Source organism: Bubalus bubalis, chromosome 6 (genome assembly GCF_019923935.1).
Source record: "Bubalus bubalis isolate 160015118507 breed Murrah chromosome 6, NDDB_SH_1, whole genome shotgun sequence".
In the NCBI taxonomy this organism is placed as follows: domain Eukaryota; kingdom Metazoa; phylum Chordata; class Mammalia; order Artiodactyla; family Bovidae; genus Bubalus; species Bubalus bubalis.
In genome coordinates this window covers 42,784,740-42,807,953 of record NC_059162.1, presented here as the reverse complement: position 1 = coordinate 42,807,953, position 23,214 = coordinate 42,784,740, and positions in this window count along the sequence as shown.

The window sequence follows — 23,214 nt, the reverse complement described above, 5'->3', positions numbered from 1 at the left end:
CTGAAAACTGTAAATAGAATGGATGATATACTTTGACGAGGTTCAAAGTAAACATGCGGGCCAGAGAGATGCTTAGGGCAGTACTCCATTACCAAAAGGAGTCTCTATACCAAAAAGGTAAGTTCTTCATGAGCCCTAAAGAGAATTCAGCCAGGTCACATGTCTCTGCCCACATCTGGCATTACAATCTCCTTGTTCATTGCTAAGGGAAATGCCATTTCATTTGGGCTCAGGAAACAGGATGCAATCATCAGTAACTGATTAGTACAGATACTCACTTGAGATATGGGTAGCCAAGAATCAAAACCATGGGAGGAGAAACCAGCAGCATGAAAGAGAAGCTTCAAAATGGGGAAAAAATAGAGAATTTAATAAAATTCTGTTTATCTCCAGAAAGACTTGAGAAGCTTTTAGACTTACAAAATAAGAGTAATTTCTATGAAAAAAGAGACAATTAGAGATCACAAAGGAGTTTTAGGAAATTAAAAACTTGATTTGGAAAATATCCCATACCTCTCCTTAAAAAAGTTGAATACAACAGCTGACAACTGAATTTGCAGTGAAGAACAGGTCTAGCCAGTAGAAATACAACACAAGCCACATATACAATTTAAATTTTTCCAGTAGCCATCTTGTGAAAGTGAAAAATAGGTGAAATTAACTTTAATGATACGTTTTATTTAACTCAAAGTATTGTCATTCCAAATGTAATTGATATCAAAAATTACTTACGTAATATTTGCATTCTTTTTTCTTTTCAAAATGTTTGAGTGCCTGGTGTGTATGTTGTATTTACAGCACATCTCATTCAGGACCAATCATGTTTCCAGCACCGGTAGCTGGTGGTTACCATATTAGCATAGATCTAGGAGGTGCAATTGAGGGAATAATCCCAGAACAGAGTAAGAATGGGAGAGAAAAATTAAGCACCGAGAGGGAGAGATATTCAATCAGGGATGAAAGAAGACAGGGAGAGTTAGAAGCTGCTGTAGAAGTTTAAGTGAGACATGAAGTTTGTTGACAGAAGAGGATGGCAGAGGAGTAGTTCTTAGTTTCTGTCTCGAGCATTTTGTGAGCAAAAGTTCTTTGTTTTGAGGGTATACAACACAGAACAGAGCCCCAGATTTGAACTAGAGATACAGTCCAGCGTTCTGCTAAGCCAGTCTTTCTAGTACCACGCGGTAAGACATCTTTTGGACACAGGAAACCTTCCTTCTTACCATCATTTACTGCAATCTGAAAAATAACTTGGATATTTTATAAGTTATACTAGCGAAGAAAAGGGAGAGAAACTTGTCTTACTGTGACGACACAGTTGTTTTTGTCAGTTTGCAAAGAGCATGAAAGCAAAGCACCAGAAACAGCAGTGACTGATGAAGGGAGAGCTCAGAACTTGATTCCAATGTTCTTTTATCAGGTACTGGGAATTCCCCCCTTCTCCTGCTCTCCTGTCTAGCACTTTTCAGGCAGTAAGTGTTTCCAGCATCTTTTAAACTATGGAAAATATGAAGCCCGAAGGCCAAAATAATAATGTTCGTTTCAGTTCTTTACATAGTGCCTGCTTCTCAGAAACTAGTTAAGGTTAAAAGAGGTCAATTCTTTAAAGTTCAGGGATAGGACAATCCTACCTTTGTTCTTTTTAAAAGCAAAGCACTGGTAAATTTGTGTTTATTATCTGAATGTTCTTTATAATCAGAATGTACAGAGGGGCAAACCAACACGTGCCTAATGTTATACAGTTTAGCATGTGCTTTTCATATATAATCTCATCTAGTCTTCATAATTGTCCTACAAAGTAGGAGTTACCATCAGTTTTTTAAAAGGTGAAGAAGTATATTTTGGAAGACTCACTATCAAGAGGTAATGTATATGAAGTGCTTAACAGAATGACTGGCACATAATACATATTGAAAACTATCTAATAATACTAATGATAATGATAATTATTATTAATAATAATAATGATATTAACTTGCTCAATGTCACATAAGTGGTCAAGATTTGAACTCAGGAATTCCTGATAATTTTATGAGCAAATTAACTTGTCAAAGTGAATCTATCTTTATTCATTTTTTAAAAAAATTATACAAGTAATGTACTTACACAGAGTTTGATAGAGAAAAATAAGTCACTCACCCATAATTCTACCATTTCAATATAGTAGGTATTATTATACAAAATGATTTTAGATTTATAAAGGCTTCTTTTAAAAAGTATTACTGATGCGTTAATTTGCCTTCTTCTTCCTAGAACCTTTATATATATACATATATATATTTTTTTTTTTTTTTTCAGAGTAGAAAAAAAAACCCACACTGGTGTTCCTCTTTTTCTTTCAATGGCATTAAAATGTCTACATTGCAAATCTAATAATTCTAAGTAGGAACTACTTTGGATATTAACCCTCTTTTAGACATTGGTTTGCAAATATTTTTCCTATTTTATAAGTTGCCTTTTCACTTGGCTGATTGTTTTCTTTGGATGCAGAAGCCTCTCAGATTGGTGTGCTCAGTTGCTCACTCAGTTGTCTGACTCTTTGCAGCCCCATGGAACGGTAGCCCACCAGGCTCTTCTGCCAATGGAATTTTCCAGGCAAGAATACCGTAGTGGGTTGCCATGCTCTCCTCCAGGGGATCTATCTGACCTGGGAATGGAAGCCGCATCTCTTGTGTCTCCTGCATTGGCAAGCGGATTCTTTATTACTAGCAGCACCTGGCTTTAGATTGATGCTGTACTTTTTTTTTTTCCTTTCCTGTTCCACTGATCTGTGAGTCTGTTTTTATTCCACTACCACCCTTTTTTTGGTTATTGTAGTTGTGTAATATAGTTTGAAATCAAGAGGTGTGATGCCTCTTTTTTCTCAAGTTTTCCCAATTTGCTTTGGCAATTTGGGTCTTTTGTTGTTTCGCATGAATTTTAGGATTTCCCCCCCTTTTTTAGAGAAAAATGCTGTTGGAGTTTTGATAGAGATCACCTAAATCTCTGGATCTCTTTGGGTAGTACAGACATTTTAACAATATTTATCCTTCTAATCCATGAATATGGAATGCCTTTCCATTTCTTTGTGTCCTCTTCAATTTGTTTAATCAATGTCTTATAATTTTCAGTGTACAGGTCTTTTACAATAGCAAAACCCATATGAACTGATTTAAAAGTGGGCAAATGATATGAATAGACATTTTCCCAAAGATTTTCCAAACAGATATATGGAAAGGTGCTCAACATCACTAATGATTAGATAAATGCAAATCAAATCCACAAGGAGATATTACCTGACACTTGTTAGGATGGCTATTCTCAAAAAGACAAGAGATATGTGTAGCTGACAGTATGGAAAAAAAGAAGCCTTCTAGACTGTTGATGAGAATGTAAATTGGTTAAGCCACTATAGGAAACAGTACGGAGATTTTTAAGAATAAATGAAAAATAGAATAAACTTATGGCCTAGAAATCCCACTGTTGGGTATATATCCAAAGGAATTCAAACTAGGATCAGAGATATTGGACTCCCCTGCTCATTATAACATCATTCACAATAGCCACAATTTGAAACAACCTGCAACCTAAGTGTCTGTTCACAAACAAATAAGAAAATATGGTATATGTACATACTGGAATGTTATTCAGCCATAAAAAGGAAAGAAATCCTATCATTTGTGACAACACGGATAAACCTAGAAGACTTTGTACTCCTGCTCAGTCACTTAGTCATTTCCGGCAAGAATAGTGGAGTGGGTTTTCATTTCCTCTTCCAGGGGATCTTCCTCACCCAGGGATTGAAACTGCATCTCTTGCGTCGCCTGCATTGGCAGGCAGATTCTTTACCGCCAAGCCACCTAAGAATCCCCAGAAGACATCATGTTAAGGAAGTCAGACAGAGAAAGACAAATACTGTGTGATTTTACTTATATACAGAATCAAAAAAGGCAAACTCATAGAACCATAGTAGAATAGGGGTTACCAAGGGACTGGAGGGTGGGAAAAATGAGGAAATGCTGATCAAAGGGTACAGACTTTCATTTATAAAAGGAATAAATCCTGGGGACATAATGTACAGCATACTGCTACTGCTAAGTCACTTCAGTCGTGTCCGACTCTGTGTGACCCCATAGACAGCAGCCCACCAGGCTCCCCCGTCCCTGGGATTCTCCAGGCAAGAACACCGGAGTGGGTTGCCATTTCCTTCTCCAATGCATGAAAGTGAAAAGTGAAAGGGAAGTCGCTCAGTCGTGTCCGACTTAGCGACCCCATGGACTGCAGCCTACCAGGCTCCTCCATCCATGGGATTTTCCAGGCAAGAGTACTGCAGTGGGGTGCCATTGCCTTCTCCAAATATACAGCATAGTGACCAGTTAATAATACCGTATTTTGTACTTGGAATTTGCTAAAGGAATAGATCTTAAGTATTCTCACCATAGCAAAATAAACAAATAAATAAAAATGGTACTATGTGAAGTGATAAATATGTTAATTAATTTAATTTTGGTAATTATGAATACATATACCGAACTATCACATTGTATACCTTAAATATATACAATTTTTGTCAATTATACCTCAATAAAGCCAGAAAATTTTTTTTTAAAATTATAAAACGTGGCTCCTCTCCCCCCTGCCCCAAAATGAGAATTAATATTGTGGATCAGTAATGGTTCAGGGAAAAGTTTGTAATTATAAAGATAAAATGTAAAAATGTTAGTAGTTGTGGTTACAGAAACACCTAAAACTTAAGTTAATTGAAGTGTGAAATTAATTCATCTGGCAGAGTTGAATACATTTTATAATGAACAAGTTATCCTTTCCATCTGTTCTTTGATTAGAATCATATTGCCACAATGGGTGTTGGGAAGAGATGTTTATCAGTTTTTTTGCCTTCTTACACACCATCTCAAGGTAAGCAAAAGTTCACTCATACCTTTTACTTCCTACCCCCTACCCCCAAGTAATCTCTTAGAATTAATTGAAAATAACTTTATCTATTTAGACTGACCTCTAATTTTTAACAATAAGCATTAAAAATACAATTAGAAATTTAATGAAAATGTGACATTGCTAACCTCTATTAGTTGGTTTTCTAAATTCCAGGAGTTTTTAGCTCATCAAAGACAATAAAGCTGCTCATGAGACTTCCCAGAAAAATATATAATTTAATAAACACTATACAACTGCCATCTTTCCTCAATATTTCTTCTTATACTTCTGCAACAGCTTCCCATAAAATTATTTTGTCTCCTTTCTCTCTATCCCAAATTCATCTTCCATACAGCCATTGGAGTAATTTTTCAATAACACACATTTGATCATATTATTCTCCAACCCTTGGCTCTAATATCCTTCAGTGGCTCCCTGTCACCTTTAGGGTGAGTCTGAACTCTGTCATGGCATACAGGGTCCTCCATGGTCTAGATTCTGCCTATTTTCTCAACCTTATACCTTTTTATTTCACATTGTACAATCACAATGGATACAGCCGTATCTATAACCTGACATTCCTAAAATGTGCTGGTGTCTTTTCACACCCCTTTGCCTTTGAATCTGCTATTCCCTTCCCCTAGAACACTATTCAGGGGTAAGTTTCTCATCCTTTGTACATAGCTATGCCTTGCCTGCTGGTTACATGCCCACTATGCTATGTATTCACCAAACCCCACCTCCTTGTCCCTCTGGAATCAGGTAGACTGCTTTCCCAGGTTTCCTCAAAGTTAGATACGGCCATGTGAGTTCTGATGAAAGAAATGTGGGTAAAAGTGACTTCCAGACCTGACCCTGAAAGCCTTCTGAATAATACTCTCTGCTCTCCTTATTTCTCCTTTTCTGATCAGATGCAAGGGATCCAGTGGAGGACTCCGAGGTCCTAGGGAACAGCAGAACCCCTAGATTGAAGGTGCCTGCTTGCTGGTTGGGCCATCTGACTAGGAACACCCATCAGGACTTACATCTGAGCAAAGAGTAAACTTTTACTGTGTTAAGTCCCTGAATGGGGAAGATAGGTAGTAAATAATAAAAAAAATTGTAGTGTAATTTCAGGCAATGATAGTGCTGTCATGCAAGATAAATCTGGGTAAGGGGATGGAGAATTAAGGATGTGGGGTCCTTTCTTTGTCATGCCATCAGGGAAGGCCTTTCTGGGGATGTTATTTTAAGCATTGGCTTGAATGAAGCAACAGAGAGGTCACATGAAGTCTAGGGAAACAGAAAGTGTTAAGTATCTGATGTAGAAAATAGTGTGGTTATTTATACCTGGAATATCAATAGCAAAAGGAAGAGGAAGACAGCCAGTGTGGCTGGAGTGGAGGAAGAGAGAGAGAGGAAGAGAAGCAAGAGGGAATTCAGGAGGGAGGAAGAGCCTTGGGTCATGCAGAGCCTTGAAGAGCCTGGGATTCTGTTCTCAAGGAAATAAGTCACGGGAGGATTGTGAGCAGTTGAATGGCACTTTAAAATGATCCTTTGCCAACAAAGGTCCGTCTAGTCAAGACTATGGTTTTTCCTGTGGTCATGTATGGATGTGAGAGTTGGACTGTGAAGAAGGCTGAGTGCTGAAGAATTGATGCTTTTGAACTGTGGTGTTGGAGAAGATTCTTGCGAGTCCCTTGGACTGCAAGGAGATCCAACCAGTCCATTCTGAAGGAGATCAGCCCTGGGATTTCTTTGGAAGGAATGATGCTAAAGCTGAAACTCCAGTACTTTAGCCACCTCATACGAAGAGTTGACTCATTGGAAAAGACTCTGATGCTGGGAGGGATTTGGAGGCAGGAGGAGAAGGGGATGACAGAGGATGAGATGGCTGGATGGCATCACTGACTCGATGGACGTGAGTCTGAGTGAGCTCCAGGAGTTGGTGATGGACAGGGAGGCCTGGAGTGCTGCGATTCATGGGGTCGCAAAAAGTCGGACATGACTGGGAGACTGAAGTGAACTGAACTTAAAATGATCACTCTGGCTGCTGGTCTTGGATTTCTGCAGACAGACTCCCACCTGCTCCCATGTGGGGGCCACCATAGGCTTTATCTGCAGTCCCTCCCGAGTGGTGAAGCCAAAGGTCCATGTGCAATGTTGCTTCATTTCCCTCCCTTCTTATGTTTTTCCTTATCTCACTTCCCTAATTTTCCTGCCAATTTCACTGATTATTTGTAAAGGGCTTTAAAAAGTACTTTATCGAGCGTTTTTAGATATTATTTAGGAGGCAGGTTTTGCAGTTTCTGGTCAACTACACTGCCAGAAACCCCTACTGCTTCTACTTGTCAGTGAAGTAAGAAGCAAAGTCTTAGAACAGTTTTGTGGTCGCCAAAGGGAAGAGGAGGTGGGAGAGGGAAGGGTTGTGAATTTGAGAATAGCAGATGCAAAACTATCATATATAGAATGGATAAATAGCAAGGACCTTCTGTATAGGTCCCTGTATAGCACAGGGAACTATATTCAATATTAAAAAACCTTGAAAAAGAATATGAATAACTGAATCACTTTACTGTATAACAGAAATTAGCACAAATTGTAAATCAGCTATGTGCTGTGTTGCACTTAGTCGCTCAGTCGTGTCTGACTCTTTGTGACCCTATGAGCTGTAGCACGCCAGGCTCCTCTGTCCATGGGGATTTGCCATGGAATGTGTTGCCATGCCCTTCTCCAGGGCATCATCCTGACCCAGGGATCAAACCAGGGACTCCTGCCTTGCAGGTGGATTCTTTACCAGCTGAGCTACTAGGGAAGCCCAAATCAGCTATACTTCAATAAAATTTAAAAAGAAGTAAAGTCTTTAATTGGGAATGAGAATGGGAGTACTGATGAGAGGAAAGAGGAGACCGCTTGCTTAGAGAGTGGGAGAGTCAGTTCACTAGGAAATTCAGGGTTTTTGTTTTTGATAAGGTCAAAAGGGATTGGGTGAGGATCAGTCATTGTGTTCAGGATTGTAGCAATGGAAAGTCTAAAAGACATAGTCTTTTCCCATAAATGTAGACTAGTTGGAGAAACAGTGAGTACTATCACAGGAAATAGTTAAAAGGCCTTATTTCATTCTTTCACCCATTTATTAACTTGATGACAATGAATTAATGATTATTTTAAAGCAGAAGACTAAGACACAGTCCCAGCTTAGATTCTAATAGGGCAAGGAAAAAAGATGAATTCCCTAATAGAGGTATGTGATTCCCAGGTGGCTCGGTGGTAAAGAATCCGCCTGCAATTCAGGAGATGCAGTTTGATACCTGGATCAGGAAGATCCCCTGAAGAAGGAAATGGCAATCCATTTCAGTATTCTTGCCTGTGAAATTCCATGGACAGAGGAGCCTGGTGGGCTACAGTCCATTGGATCGCAAGAAAGTCAGATATGACTTACGGACCAAAACAAAAACAGCAAACGCCACCAAGGAGGCAGCTCCCAGTTTGTCTGAAGGAGGGAGTGTGTGTGGTCAAGAACAGTGCAGGCAGCAATGCTGACCCTTGAGGGGTGAGTGGGAGGCTCCAGGCACACAACTGGAATGGGCAAAGAAATGCATGCAGAGCAACAAAAGACACAGTGAAGAACTGAAAGCACAGTGTAACTCAGATACGAAATTATCATTGGAGTTTTGTGTAGTTAGGGAAGACTGCATAAAAGAATGAGATTAGAAGAACTGGAAGGATTTCAAAGACAGAATTAATGCGGAGGAGACTTTAGTCTGGAAAAAACATTTCCATCAAGGTGGGAATATTGTTGGCATATGTTGAGGTTGTTAGGAGAAATACACGGTGCGGGCTGTCATCATCGTAAACACTGCATATGCTACAATACCTAGTCTCCTCCCGCAGAGTGTAGGGGTGATGCACCGGGAAAAGGCTAGATAGGGTGGTGGGACTTCTAAATTATAGAAGATCTTGCCCAAGTCCACGGTCCACCTCTGATGGTCAGTTGCTTTTGCATGAGTCTGAAAGGAGAAATTTCTCCCTTTCTCTACTTTTGCCAAGTAAAGCCTTTGCACGTTTCTGTACCCAGTCTGGTTTCTTCAGGTATTTAAGAACATCTAGTAATGGACAACTACCCCTCAGGGGGGAAGCTAGGTGGCACTATGTCACTGCCCAGTCACTGGTCTTTCAAAGCCTAGGGCATCCTTGGTTTTAAAAGTTTTAATGAATACAAAACTATCAGTGGAGCTTTGAGACAGATGGTCTGGAAGCCTTCTAGAGAAAGAAAATGTGTTCCTTTCATGAATGTTTATGTAATGAACCCCTGTGATTTAGACCAGAATTAGCTAGCTGATCTGCTTAAATTCTGCTGTGAATGACATAATTCTACTTGTAGATGAAGATCACATTATATTTTTCTATTTGAGAAATTATTGTGTTCTGTAAGTAAAGCATTATAGGGATCAAAGACATATCACTATCTTCTTCTAAGCTTTGATAGAGAATAAAAAGCCCTTTTTGTTGATAAGAATTCAAAAGATGAAGTTGAGAAGTAAAGCTGCCTACTTTTGCCCTTAGTAGTAGAATTAGAACTCCCACCAAGAGTTAATAACAACTAAATAAGTATTTGCCTGGATAACCTGCTGCTGCTTTGATTTCCTCAAAGTTTTTCTTCCTGGGAAAAGTAGCATTGAGAGCTAGATTAATTTAATAACACTTTGTACCTGATGTAGCCAGTCAGCAGGCTTCAAAACATAAGGTGCTTGCCTCTACAGCACAGTGGAACAGAAAAGGTGTCTAGATACCCTCCATTAATAGAACATGTTGGTCTAAGGCATAAATTTGCTGTGGAAGAAGTATGGTGGAGAGCACAGAACAAGTTTATCTATGGTAGACTTCTTTTCCAGGGGCTTTGTAGTTTACATTAAATCTTGGCCTTCCTCCACTATCTTTCTCTCTTTTTCTTTTCTTCTCTTTTTCTTTTTGGCCTCATGCATTTGCCTTGCAGGATCTTAGTTCTCAGACTAGGGATCATGGTTCTCAGACTAGGGATCAAACCAAGGTCACTGCAGTGAAAGAGCCAAGTCCTAACCACTGGACTTCCATGGCATTCATACCCCATCTTGCTCTTGACTTCTACTTAATATTGTATGCAATTACTATTGCCTGCAATGCAGGAGAGTTGCAGGAATCGCAGGTTTGATCCCTGGATCGGGAAGGTCCCCTGAAGGAGGGCATGGAAACCCACTCTAGTATTCTTGCCTGGAGAATCCCAGGGATAGAGGATCCTGGTGGGTTACAGTCCATTGGGTCACAAAGAGTCGGACATGACTGAAGTGAACTATCATTATCTGTATGTTGCCTGAATTAAAATTAAATGAAACATTTAACTACAATCCTACCTAATGTTTCAGGATTCCTTGGTGGCTTAAATGGTAAAGAATCCGCCTGCAATGCAGGAGTCCCAAGTTCAATCCCTGGGTCTGTAAGATCCCCTGGAGAAGGGAATGGCATCCCATTCCAGTATTCTTGCCTGGGAAAGTCCATGAACAGAGGAGCCTGGCAGGCTACAGTCCATGGGGTCAAGGACTTTTAACCAAGAGTCAGACTGAGTAGCTAACACTTTCACTTTCACCTAATACTTCAGTTTCAGAGTCACCCTTTGTAGGAAGTTAGGGGGCAGTATAGACCACGGATGATAGTGTGTTTTGGGTCAGTAGAAGCCAGCAGAGGTGGAGTATAAACTCAAATCAGCATGATTTCTGACTTGCCCTGCATCATATATATACTACCCTCATGAATAGCTGCATTTTTTTTACATTTCTAACACTGTATTAAAATATGTGCATTTGGCCCCTAGTACTATGAATAGGTTCAAGTGTCCAGTTCAAAAGTAATAGTATGAAAAGTTATTCAAAACTCAGTAAGACATCAGGACACATTAAAAAAAAATTGCAGTTAGTGAAATAAATATGGTAGAGAAATATTTTGTGAGATAATCAGGTTTTTAACTAACCTGATTTTGATGAACAAGAAAGTTGAAAAAAAAAGAATGCTTTCTAGTGTGCGTTTGTGTGCATATTTCAATTATCGTGGGTTAAAATCCATCGACTGTGGTTTCAAAAAGTCCCCAATGTTTCTCTGCAGAATATGTTTAAGCAATGTAAACAAAGCTAAACAAAACGACCCCTTCCACCCAAACAAACACTAAATTCGGTTCTTTGTAAAAAGGATTGTTTCCATGTTTAATAAGACTTTTATTGTCAAAATATTTCTTTTCCCTTCAATCATTTTATTTCTTTCTCTATTTTAGCCCATAAGGGAGAAAATTTCTTTACTTCACATAGTCATGAGAGTCACAGAGATTTGAACCAGCCTACAAACCCTGTGGCTTTATAATAATATAAAATCATAGCAATAATTCCGAATTAAAACAGCAAACTTGTACAGAGCACTTAACTGTGGGCTATGGCCTTGGAGTACAGAATGAAGAGGGCAAAGGCTAATAGAGTTTTGCCAAGAGGACGCACTGGTCATAGCAAACACCTTCTTCCAACAACACAAGAGAAGACTCTACACATGGACATGACCAGATGGCCAACACCAAAATCAGATTGATTATATTCTTTGCAGCCAAAGATGGAGAAGCTCTATAGAGTCAGCAAAAACAAGACTGGGAGCTGATTGTGGCTCAGATCATAAACTCCTATTGCTAAATTCAGACTTAAATTGAAGAAAGTGGGGAAAATCACTAGACCATTCAGGTTTAGACCTAAATCAAATTCCTTATGATTATACAGTGGAAGTGAAAAATAGATTTAAGGAACTAGATATGATAGACAGAGTGCCTGATGAACTATGTATGGAGGTTTGTGACATTATACAGAAGACAGGGATCAAGACCATCCTCAAGAAAAAGAAATGCAAAAAAGCAAAATGGCTGTCTGAGGAAACCTTACAAATAGCTGTGAAAAGAAGAGAAACGAAAAGCAAAGGAGAAAAGGAAAGATATACCCATCTGAATGCAGAGTTCCAGAGAACAGCAAGGAGAGATAAGAAAGCTTTCCTCAGTGATCAATGCAAAGAAATAGTGGAAAACAATAGAATGGGAAAGACTAGAGATCTCTTCAAGAAAATTAGAGATACCAAGGGAACATTTCATGCAAAGATGGGCTTGATAAAGGACAGAAATGGTATGGACCTAACAGAAGCAGAAGATAAGAAGAGGTGGTGAGAACACACAGAAGAACTGTACAAAAAAGATCTTCATGACCCAGATAATCATGATGGTGTGATCACTCACCTAGAGCCAGACATCCTGGAATGGGAAGTCAGGTGGGCCTTAGGAAGCATCACTACGAACAAAGCTAGTGGAGGTGATGGAATTCCAGTTGAGCTCTTTCAAATCCTAAAAGATGATGCTGTGAAAGTGCTACACTCAATATGCCAGCAAATTTGGAAACCTCAGCAGTGGCCACAGGACTGGAAAAGGTCAGTTTTCATTCCAATCCCAAAGAAAGGCAATGCCAAAGAATGCTCAAACTATTGCACAATTGTACTCATCTCACACTCTAGTAAAGTAATGCTCAAAATTCACCAAGCCAGGCTTCAGTAATATGTGAAACATGAACTTACAGATGTTCAAGCTGGTTTTAGAAAAGGCAGAGGAACCAGCGGAGAAGTCAATGGCACCCCACTCCAGTACTCTTGCCTGGAAAATCCCATGGATGGAGGAGCCTGGTAGGCTGCAGTCCATGGGGTCGCAAAGAGTCAGACATGACTGAGTGACTTCACTTTCACTTTCATGCATTGGAGAAGGAAATGGCAACCCACTCCAGTGTTCTTGCCTGAAGAATCCCAGGGATGGGGGAGCCTGGTGGTCTGCCATCTATGGGGTCGCACAGAGTCGGACACGACTGAAGTGACTTAGCAGCAGCAGAGGAACCAGAAAAACATCTATTTCTGCGTTTGACTATGCCAAAGCCTTTGACTGTGTGGATCACAATAAACTGTGAAAAATTCTGAAAGAGATGGGAATACCAGACCACCTGACCTGCCTCTTGAGAAACCTGTATGCAGGTCAGGAAGCAACAGTTAGAACTGGACCTGGAACAACAGACTGGTTCCAAATAGGGAAAGGAGTATGTCAAGGCTGTATATTGTCACCCTGCTTATTTAACTTATATGCAGAGTACATCATGAGACACGCTGGGCTGAAGGAAGCACAAGCTGGAATCAAGATTGCTGGGAGAAATATCAATAACCTCAGATATGCAGATGACACCACCCTTATGGCAGAAAGAGAAGAAGAACTAAAGAGCCTCTTGATTAAAGTGAAAGAGGAGAGTAAAAAAGTTGGCTTAAAGCTCAACATTCAGAAAACGAAGATCATGGCATCTGGTCCCATCACTTCATGGCAAATAGAAGGGGAAATAGTGGAAAGAGTGACAGACTTTATTTTTTGGGGCTCCAAAATCACTGCAGATGGTGATGGCAGCCATGAAATTAAAAGACACTTGCTCCTCGGAAGAAAAGTTATAACCAACCTAGACAGCATATTAAAAAGCAGAGACATTCCTTTGCCAACAAAGGTCTGTCTAGTCAAAGCTATGGTTTTTCCAGTAGTCACTTATGGTTGTGAGAGCTGGACTATAAAGAAAGCTGAGCACAAAAGAATTGATGCTTTTGAACTCTGTGTTGGAGAAGACTCTTGAGAGTCCCTTGGACAGCAAGGAGATCCAACCAGTCCATCCTAAAGGAAATCAGTCCTGAATATTCATTGGAAGGACTGATACTGAAGCTGAAACTCCAATACTTTGGCCACCTAATGTGAAGAACTGACTCATTTGAAAAGACCCTGATGCTGGGAAAGATTGACGGCAGGAGAAGGGGATGACAGAGGATGAGATGGTTGGATGGCATCACCGTCTCAATGGACACGAGTTTGAGTAAACTCTGAGAGTTGGTGATGGACACAGAGGCCTGGCATGCTATAGTCCATGGGGTCTCAAAGGGTCAGACATGACTGAGCAACTGAATTGAACTGAGGATAGTAAGTGCTACATTTATAGAGTGTATGCTTTTGAAGTGTGGTGTTGGAGAAGACTCTTGAGAGTCCCTTGGACTGCAAGGAGATCCAACCAGTCCATTCTGAAGGAGATCAGCCCTGGGATTTCTTTGGAAGGAATGATGCTAAAGCTGAAACTCCAGTACTTTGGCCACCTCATGTGAAGAGTTGACTCATTGGAAAAGACTCTGATGCTGGGAGGGATTGGGGGCAGGAGGAGAAGGGGACGACAGAGGATGAGATGGCTGGATGGCATCACTGACTCAATGTCCGTGAGTTTGAGTGAACTCCGGGAGTTGATGATGGACAGGGAGGCCTGGCATGCTGCAATTCATGGGGTTATAAAGAGTCGGACATGACTGAGCGACTGAACTGAACTGAACTGAAGAGAAATGTAAGTGTAGAAAAGAAATGAAATTCCAGCAGAAAGAGAAAAAGTATGTTTATGCTTTTAAAAAAAGTTTTAAAAAGTACTATCAGAAAAATTCAGAAACTGTAATCAATCACATGAGGAAAATAAAAATCATTCACATTCTTACTATTCAGTAGTGTTAGCACTATAGTGTATATGTCTTACCAGAATATTTTGGCATATCAGGACAGTTATACTTAGCTCTATAATTTACCAAAAATTAGATCTTACTTTGTACACTGTTTTGTAAATATATTAACTGTGGTTCTCCTTTAATATCAACCCATATGGATGTGTACAGCTTTCCAGGGTGACTCTTTTCGCTGGAAAGACTTCTTTGCAGGCACACACATATTTCTGGTGGTATTGATTCCTATGTCGCCTATGCTTGAGATGCACTCACAGCCACCTGTACAGAATATAAGGAAATAATTGGGTAGATATAATGTATCTCTTATAGTTGGTCACTTCAAAATCAAATAAAATGAAGCTTCCAAGTCACCCATTCTACTGCCAATGGCTTTCTTCCTTCCTTCCTTTCTTGTATTTTAAATTTATAAGTACCATGAAGTTTTGTTTTAGAGAGTTCAGCTTTCAGACATATTTTCTGTGATAAATTAGCTCCCTTTCTTTACCAGTACAAAAATTCCAAAACGAAGCTTGACTTCATTTCTTTTGTTCTTTTATTTTCTCAGGGAAATTCTGCCCCAGGGAAATCACTTTTAGGGAGATTCCAGGGATCAAATTCAGGCCATTAGAAACATATCTTAACTGTTTAGTTATTGGAAGTACTTAGGGAAAGAAACTTTACTGTAAATCTAAAGAGATCTAGATTTAGGCCTTATGTACACAAAAGTTAGCTTGGAAAAAAAAATCGTTGAATTCAGGGAAACTAGAGATAAACTAGCTACTACTTAGTTCATTTTGTTGCATTTTTTTCTCAAGCTGATTTTTATGGGAGGCTAAAACCAGATTCTTTTTTGGTGGTAGGTTTTTCTGTTTTTCAGACACAAAAGTTTCGCAAACAAAAATGTTTTGTCAAGTGATGTTTACTCTAAAGATGCCAGTTCAAGAATGCTCTGTCTGAATGTGATAATAGACAGTGGCAATTCTTTATTTTGGTAAAGTATATTAACTGAAGAATATACAGGGCAGGCACTCAAATGAAAACCACCCTTTCCTGCTGTAAGTCATGATACACAAGTAACAATACTTCGGGAACATAAGAACACATTCTTGAAAGTACACTTAATTGTCCTTTTGTTAGTTACTCAGTCATGTCTGACTCTTTGTGACCCCATGAACTATAGCCCACTAGGCTCCTCTGTCCATGGGATTTTTCAGGCAAGAATAGTGGAGTGGGTAGCCATTCCCTTCTCCAGGGGGATCTTCCCAATCTAGGGATCAAACTCAGGTTTCCTACATTGCAGGCAAATTCTTCACCATCTGAACCACAAGGGAAGCCCAATTGCCCATGGGTGGTCAGAAAGCATTTGTGCAACTTTAAGAATAAATGATTTTTTCTTAATTTATCAGAATTCTTCTACAAACTTTCCCTAGGCAGATATATGTAAAACAATAGTTGTCCAGTTTATCAATAATTTTCTCTTCCTGCTAACCTGAATCATGAATATTTCAAGTCTTTTGTTTCTTTTCCTTCTAAAGAATAGACAGTATTCTTTATTATTTGTAAAGATTAAAGATATAAATCATATATTTAAAATGTAACAAGTAATTCTAGTTTAAAAGCTAGGTCTTAGAAAGGAAATTAGAAAACTGAGCCATATATGTACTTTTTATCTTAATTCTGTGACTACCCAAAGTCAAAATAATCCACGAGAATAAGCCGAACTGGTTATTAGAAACCTGGGAGTAAAAATAGGTATCCAAGAGAACAAAATGTTCTTAAAAATCTAAATTGATAATTTATGCAGATGCTTCCTACTCAAGGAGGTGGAACATAATGCCCCAGTCCCTTGAGTATGAGCCGTGTGTAGTGATTTCCTTCCAAAAATTACAGTATGGAGAAGGTGCAGAGTAGCTTTACAAAGAGAGACCTGGAAAACACTGTCCCAGCCAGGTGGTCAAGGTGAATGTTAATAGCTATTTGATATTAACAGATACGTTGATACCTTTTATCCTTGATATCAGGTAATGAGAGTGGTACTTGATGGTCTTCCTCCTCAGAACTCATAACTCCAGTGTACCCATGAAAAAAGCAAAAGACAAATTCTAGTAGATGGGCATTGCACAAAATACTTGACCAGTGGTCCTCAAAACTGTCAAGGCCATCAAAAACTAGGAAAGTTTATGAAATTGTCATAACCAAGAGGAGCCTCAGGAGATACAATTAATAGTAAAGTGATAGCCGGGATAGGATCCTGGAACAGAAAAAAAGACATTATTAGTAAGAACTAAAGAAACTGGAATAAAGTATGGACTTTAGTTAATAATAAGTATCATAAAATAAACTTATTTACAAAGAGAAATAGACATAAAAAACAAATTTATGATTGCCAAAGGGGATAGCCCGAGTAGGGGTGCGGTTCAGTTCAGTTCAGTCGCTCAGTTGTGTCCGACTCTTTGCGAACTCATGAACCGCAGCACGCCAGACCTCCCTGTCCATCACCAATTCCTGGAGTCCACCCAAACCCATGTCCATTGAGTCGGTGATGCCATCCAACCATCTCATCCTCTGTTGTCTCCTTCTCCTGCCCTCAATCTTTCCCAGCATCAGGGTCTTTTCAAATGAGTCAGCTCTTCGCATCAGGTGGCCAAAGTATTGGAGTTTCAGCTTCAACATCAGTCCTTTCAATGATCACCCAGGACTGATCTCCTTTTCTATTGTGTTTGAACAAACACTGGTCTTGTTTCCACCAAAAAGAGGAAGAGGATACCTAGATGGGGAAGAAAGCAAGCCAGTTTCTGTAAGCTGCAGATGATGGTGTCAGGCAGCTGGTGGTGCCGATGCAGCTCAGGCAGCTGCAGGGATGTTCTGAGTGACACTTCTCCTGCTCCCTAAAGACTTAGTGCTCAGATAATGACACAGATGACAGGTTTTCATTTTCCCCTCAGTTTTCCTGCCTACATGGTTAATCTAAGGATGCTGTATCTGAAGAAGAATATGCAATTCTAATAAAGATGTCTAAAATAAAATTTTTGTATCCAAGAATGTATGTGTGTGTGTGTGTGTGTTGTCACTTCAGTCGTGTCCGACTCTTTGCAACCCATGGACTGTAGCTCTCTGGGCTCCTCTGTTCATAGAATTCTCCAGACAAAAATACAGGAGTGGGTAGCCATTCCCTTCTTCAGAGGATCTTCTCTACCCAGGGATCAAGCCAAAGTCTCCTGCTTGGCAGGTAGAGGCTTCTTTACCATCTGAGCCACCAGACACTCAGGCATATCAGGTGAACACAGTTGTAACATATATTAAGATTTTTAAGGAGCTGCATTCTGGGGCCAATAATTTGAGCTCTCATTATATTTAGACAAATTCAAATTGAAAAGAAATATAAGTGGCTGCAGTTATTAAACATTAGAATGAGGTATTTAATGGAGAATGAATCCTCCTTTCTCCGAGGTGATCTGAAGAAGTGACGCTGCCTAAAGGGTGGATGGGATTAACAGGATGTACCAAGCTTTTTATCAGCCCTGTCTTCTTCAGTGCAGGTTCTTGTTGATGTGTTTTATCTTCTTAACTTGTTGCTAAGCTAAGTTGCTTAGCTTAGTTGCTTAGCTTAAGTTGCTAAGTCGTGTCCGACTCTGTGCGACCCCATAGACGGCAGCCCACCAGGCTCTGCCGTCCCAGGGATTCTCCAGGCAAGAACACTGGAGTGGGTTGCCATTTCCTTTTCCAATGCATGAAAGGAAGAAATGAAAGTGAAGTCACTCAGTCGTGTCCGACTTGTAGTGACCCCATGGACTGCAGCCTACAAGCTCCTCTATCCATAGGATTTTCCAGGCAAGAGTACTGGAGTGGGGTGCCATCGCCTTCTCCATTAGTTTTCCCATATAATTTAAACAATTGATATGTTATACTTTCATTGCTATTTAGTTCAAGAAATTTTGCTTTTATTGTTTGGCCTCACTGCATGTGGGATCTTAGTTCCCCATGCAAGGATAGAACCTGTGCCCCCTGCTGTGGAAGCATGGAGTCTTAACCACTGGACTGCCAGGGAAGTCCCTTGCTCATCATAAGCTTACATTAACCATTTTACATAGCAGCTCAGATTCAACTATACATTTTAAATCTTATCTTCTTTCTAAGGCAGAAATATACCAGTATGCCAATATACAGTGTTACTAGATCTACCTCTGTCCACAGCTCTTATAATAAATGGAAATAATACTAAGCATTTATTATGCTTATAGGCATCAGGTCTAATGATAAGCAGTTTATGTATTTTGTAACCTCCGAGCTCTACATTGCATAATTTACCTTTGTTGTTTAGTCACTAAGTTGAGCCCAACTCTTTTTGCGACCCCATGGGCTGTAGCCTGCCAGGCTCCTCTGTCCATGAAATTTCCTAGGCAAGAATACTGGAGTGGGTTGCCATTTCCTTCTTCAAAGGAGAATATTGAACTTACTACTTGACAATACCACTTGGATATCTCATAGGCATTTCAAACTTAACAGAATCAAAATAAAACCTACAATTTATTCATTTACTCCTGTAATTCAGATATTTTCCATCTTAGTAAATACCATCAGCCACTCAGTTGTACATATACATAGCAGTCATCCTTGGTTTTGTCTTTTATTCATATTTTATATCCAATCTCTCAGGCAGTTCTGTTGTTTCTATCCAACATGAACAGAATCTGCCTATTTCTATTTCCACTCTCACCACCACAGTCCAAGCTGCCGTCACTCTTCAGTTTGGCTACTGTAATAGCTTCCTTCCCATTTGCACAGTTGTTCCCTAAATCCAGCATGCCCAGAGATCAAAGTGACTTTACCCCAACGTTTCACTATGAAAAATTCAGCAAGGTTGAAATAATTTTATAGAAAACATTCATATCTACCACCTAGATTCAACATTTAATATTTTAGTTATGTGAATTTAGTTTGCTAGGGCAACTATAACAAAATACCACGGGCTGAGTGGCTTAGACAGTGGCTTAGACTGCATTTTCTCATAGTTTCAGAGGCCAGAGGTCTAAAATCTGAAAGTGTGGGCAGAGTTGGTTTGTTCTGAGGCCTCCCGCTTGGCTTGCATGTGGTTGTCTTTGCTCTGTCCTCACAGGCTTGGCCCTTGGTCTGTGTTGTCTGTTCCCTAATCTCCTTTTTTTGTAAGGCTACCACTCATATTGGATTAGGCCCTCCTCCATATGCCAAAAAATTGATGCCTTTGAACTGTGGTGCTGGAGAAGACTCCTAAAAGTCCCTTGGACAGCAAGGAGATCAAACCAGTCAATCTTAAGGGAGATCAACCTTGAATATTCACTGAAAGGACTGATGCTGAAGCTGAAGCTCCAGGATTTTGGTCATCTGATGCGAACAGAAGACTCATTGGAAAAGTCCTTGATGCTGGGAAAAATTGAGAGCAGAAGAAGAGGGGGTCAGAGAATGAGATGGCTGGATGGCATCACCGATGCAATGAAGGTGAACTTGGGCAAACTCTGGGAGATGGTGAGGGACAGGGAGGCCTGGCGTACTGCAGTCCGTGGAGTCCAAAGAATTAGACTTGACTGGATGACTGAACAACAACAATAACATACCATCTTATATCTGAATTGCCACTTTAAAGGTCCTGTCTCCAAATACGGTCACAATCTGAGGTGCTAGGGCTTAGAACGTCAACACATGAATTTTGAGCCCATAACATGTACGGGCTCACCTGTACAATTCAGCCCATAACACATATGCTTGCTTCAGGACATTTCTGTTTCTCCATCCATCCCTCCATTTATCCATTAGTCCATCTTAAGTTTGGTGCATTTCAAAGAAATTGTAGATATCAGTATTCTTGCCTCTAAATACTTCAGCAAACATATATAATAGTTAATTGGAATTCAATGTTTGTGTTTCAAACATTGAAACACAATGTTACTTTAAAATTTAAATTTAAAAATTTAATTCCTAAATTCACACCTGCTGAGTTTTGACTATAACCCTAACCCTTATCAAGTATAATAGTGACCACTCCTTCAGAAAGTTCCCTTATACCCTGCCCAGGCAAATCTCTGAGGAAACCATCATTCTGAGTTTTTTCTACTGTAGATTAGCTTTGCTTATTCCAGAATATCATATAAATGGAATCATACAATATGCTGTTGCAGTATCAGTAATTCATCTATTTTTATTGTTGAGTAATAATCCATTTAAGAATATATTGCAGTGTGTTTATAATTTTTTAAAATTGATGAATATATGGACTGTTTCCAGTCTGGGGCAATTATGAATAAAACTGCTATGAATATTCTGGATATGAACCTTTTTTTAAATGCACATTTTCATTTGTTTTGGGTGAATACCTGGGAGTAGAATTGCAGGGTAGGTGTATGTTTACTTCCAAAGCAGAGTGATCTTTTTAAAATGTGTCAAATAATGTCACTCCTCTGTTTACAATATTCCAATGACTGCCATTGCTCTTAGAATAAAATTCCCCCCAAGGGTAAAGCCCAGAAACACAGACTCCTTTCTCCTTAGCTAAGTCTCCTGCTACTCCCCTGACCACGTCCCTGGCCAGCGTGTCCCACTCCAGTGAGTTCATCACACAAGCCAAGCATGCTCCCAGCTCACTCACATGCTCCCTGTTACTCCAGTCAAGAACTTTCTTCTCCCAACGCATTACTGATTTCTGCTCATTCTTCTGGCATCATCTTAAATGTTACCTTCTCAGAGAAAATTGAGCTTTAGAAAGGCTAAGTTACACAGCAGGGAGAGTCAAAATGCAAATCCATGCAAACAGACGATCTGTCCCCAAGACTCTTGCCCTAAGCATCTTAAAACACAAACCCCCCTTCAACTGTATGCCTTGTGATAGTTTCTTGCTGTCTCTCTCTCAGCAATCATTCACAGTTTATTCCACTTCAGTCTTTTATTTTTTAAATATTTTTTAAAATTTGGACCATTTTTAAAGTCTTTAATTTGCTATAATATTGTTTCTGTTTTTTTGTTTTGGTTTTTTGGCCACAAGACATGTGGGATCTCAGCTCCCCAGCTGGGGATTGAACCTGCACCCCTCACATTGGAAGGTGAAGTCCCAACCACTGGATTTCCAAGGAAGTTGTCAGTCTTTTATTTTTCCTTTGCTTTTCCTATTCCCTGAAACTATTCTGATCAAGACCACCTAAATGTCAAATCTGGTGAAAATAGATTTCAGGTCCCACATGACTCTGCCTCTCTGTAGCATTTTGTACTATTGACTCCATCTTTTCCTTGCTATGTTGCATTTGGCTTACATATGCATATCCTTTCATGGTTTTCTCGGCTTCTGTGGCCCACATTTTTTGGTCTCTTTTAGGGGACCAAGAATTGCTACTCCACTGATTACCCTTCAAATGTTGGTGTTTCACGGGACGTCCCTGGGTCTTGTTCTTGTTGCACTCTGCATATCCTCTCTGGGAGATCTCAAAGACATTGATGGCTTCAATCACCACCTACATATTGGTTGTCTTCACAGCTAGATCCCCAGCTCAGATCTCTCCCTGAACTAGAGAACTGCAGCTTGAATATCAGCTAACCTTCTCCAGTAGCATGTCCCAGAGGAACTGAGTTAATCTCCAAAGATGGGCCTGATGAAATATGCTTCTTCATCTTCAAGCCCCAAGGAGTCCCCACTCCTTGAATCTGGGATGATCTGTGAGTCAATCTTAACCATGATATGATTCCCAAGGCTACGTCATTAGAAACCCTGCAGCTTTTGCGCAGGGTTCTTAAAAGACTTGCTCGTTGGACTCTACCTCTTCTTACCCAGCTATCCTGCTGTAAGAAGCTCAATCCACATGGAGAAGCCACATGTAGGTAGAAAAACCCATCTGAACTCCTATCCAAAAGCCAGCACCAATTGCCACCCACATGAGTGAGCCTCCTTGTACAACCAGCTGAACTGAACCTTTGGAAGATTGCAGCTCAGCCAACATCTGACAGTAGTTATCTGAAAGCCCTCAAGCAAGAATTACCCAGCTGAACCCAGTTGACTCATAGACCCATGAGCAAAAATCACAAATTATTATTTTAAGCTACTGAGTTTTAGGATGGTTTGTTATGTAGCAAGAGATAGCAGAAATAGGCCTTTCAGATGTAATATCCCAAGCTGAACAAACTGTCCTTTTCTTCAACTGGGAGCTCCTTTTACATTCCCTGTTCTGGTTAATGTCTCAGCTTCTACACTAACCTGAACCTAGACGTCATCCTTTCCTTTTCTTCTGGATCAACTTCTACATCCAGCCAGCTTCTCTCCTAGTTCTATAAATTTTATCATTTAAATATTAATAGCTACTGTGGTTTTCCTTTCTCCCCTCCCTGTTCCTATTCCCTTAGGCCCCTCACCACTTATCGCCTGTACAGTTATCTGACCGTCTTCCCTAATCTCCTGCTCGCTGTCCCTTCTGCAATCCATTCGCTTCTCTGCTGTTGGTCATCTTCCTGAAATGTAGATCTGAGCTTGGGTATAAAGACTGTCATGGCTCCAACTGCTCTCAGGATCAAGTAAGAACTTTAGCAAGATACACAGACTCTTTATCATCCTATTATCTCTCTACTTTCATTTGCTCCCAATGCTCCCTCATGACAGTTCTGCCCCATTCATGTCGACTGCCGTTTCCCCCAGAAGGCCCTGTCCTCTCATCTCTGGATCTTCGCATATATCTTTCTGTATGCTATCCTATAATTGTTAAGAGCTCAGGCTCT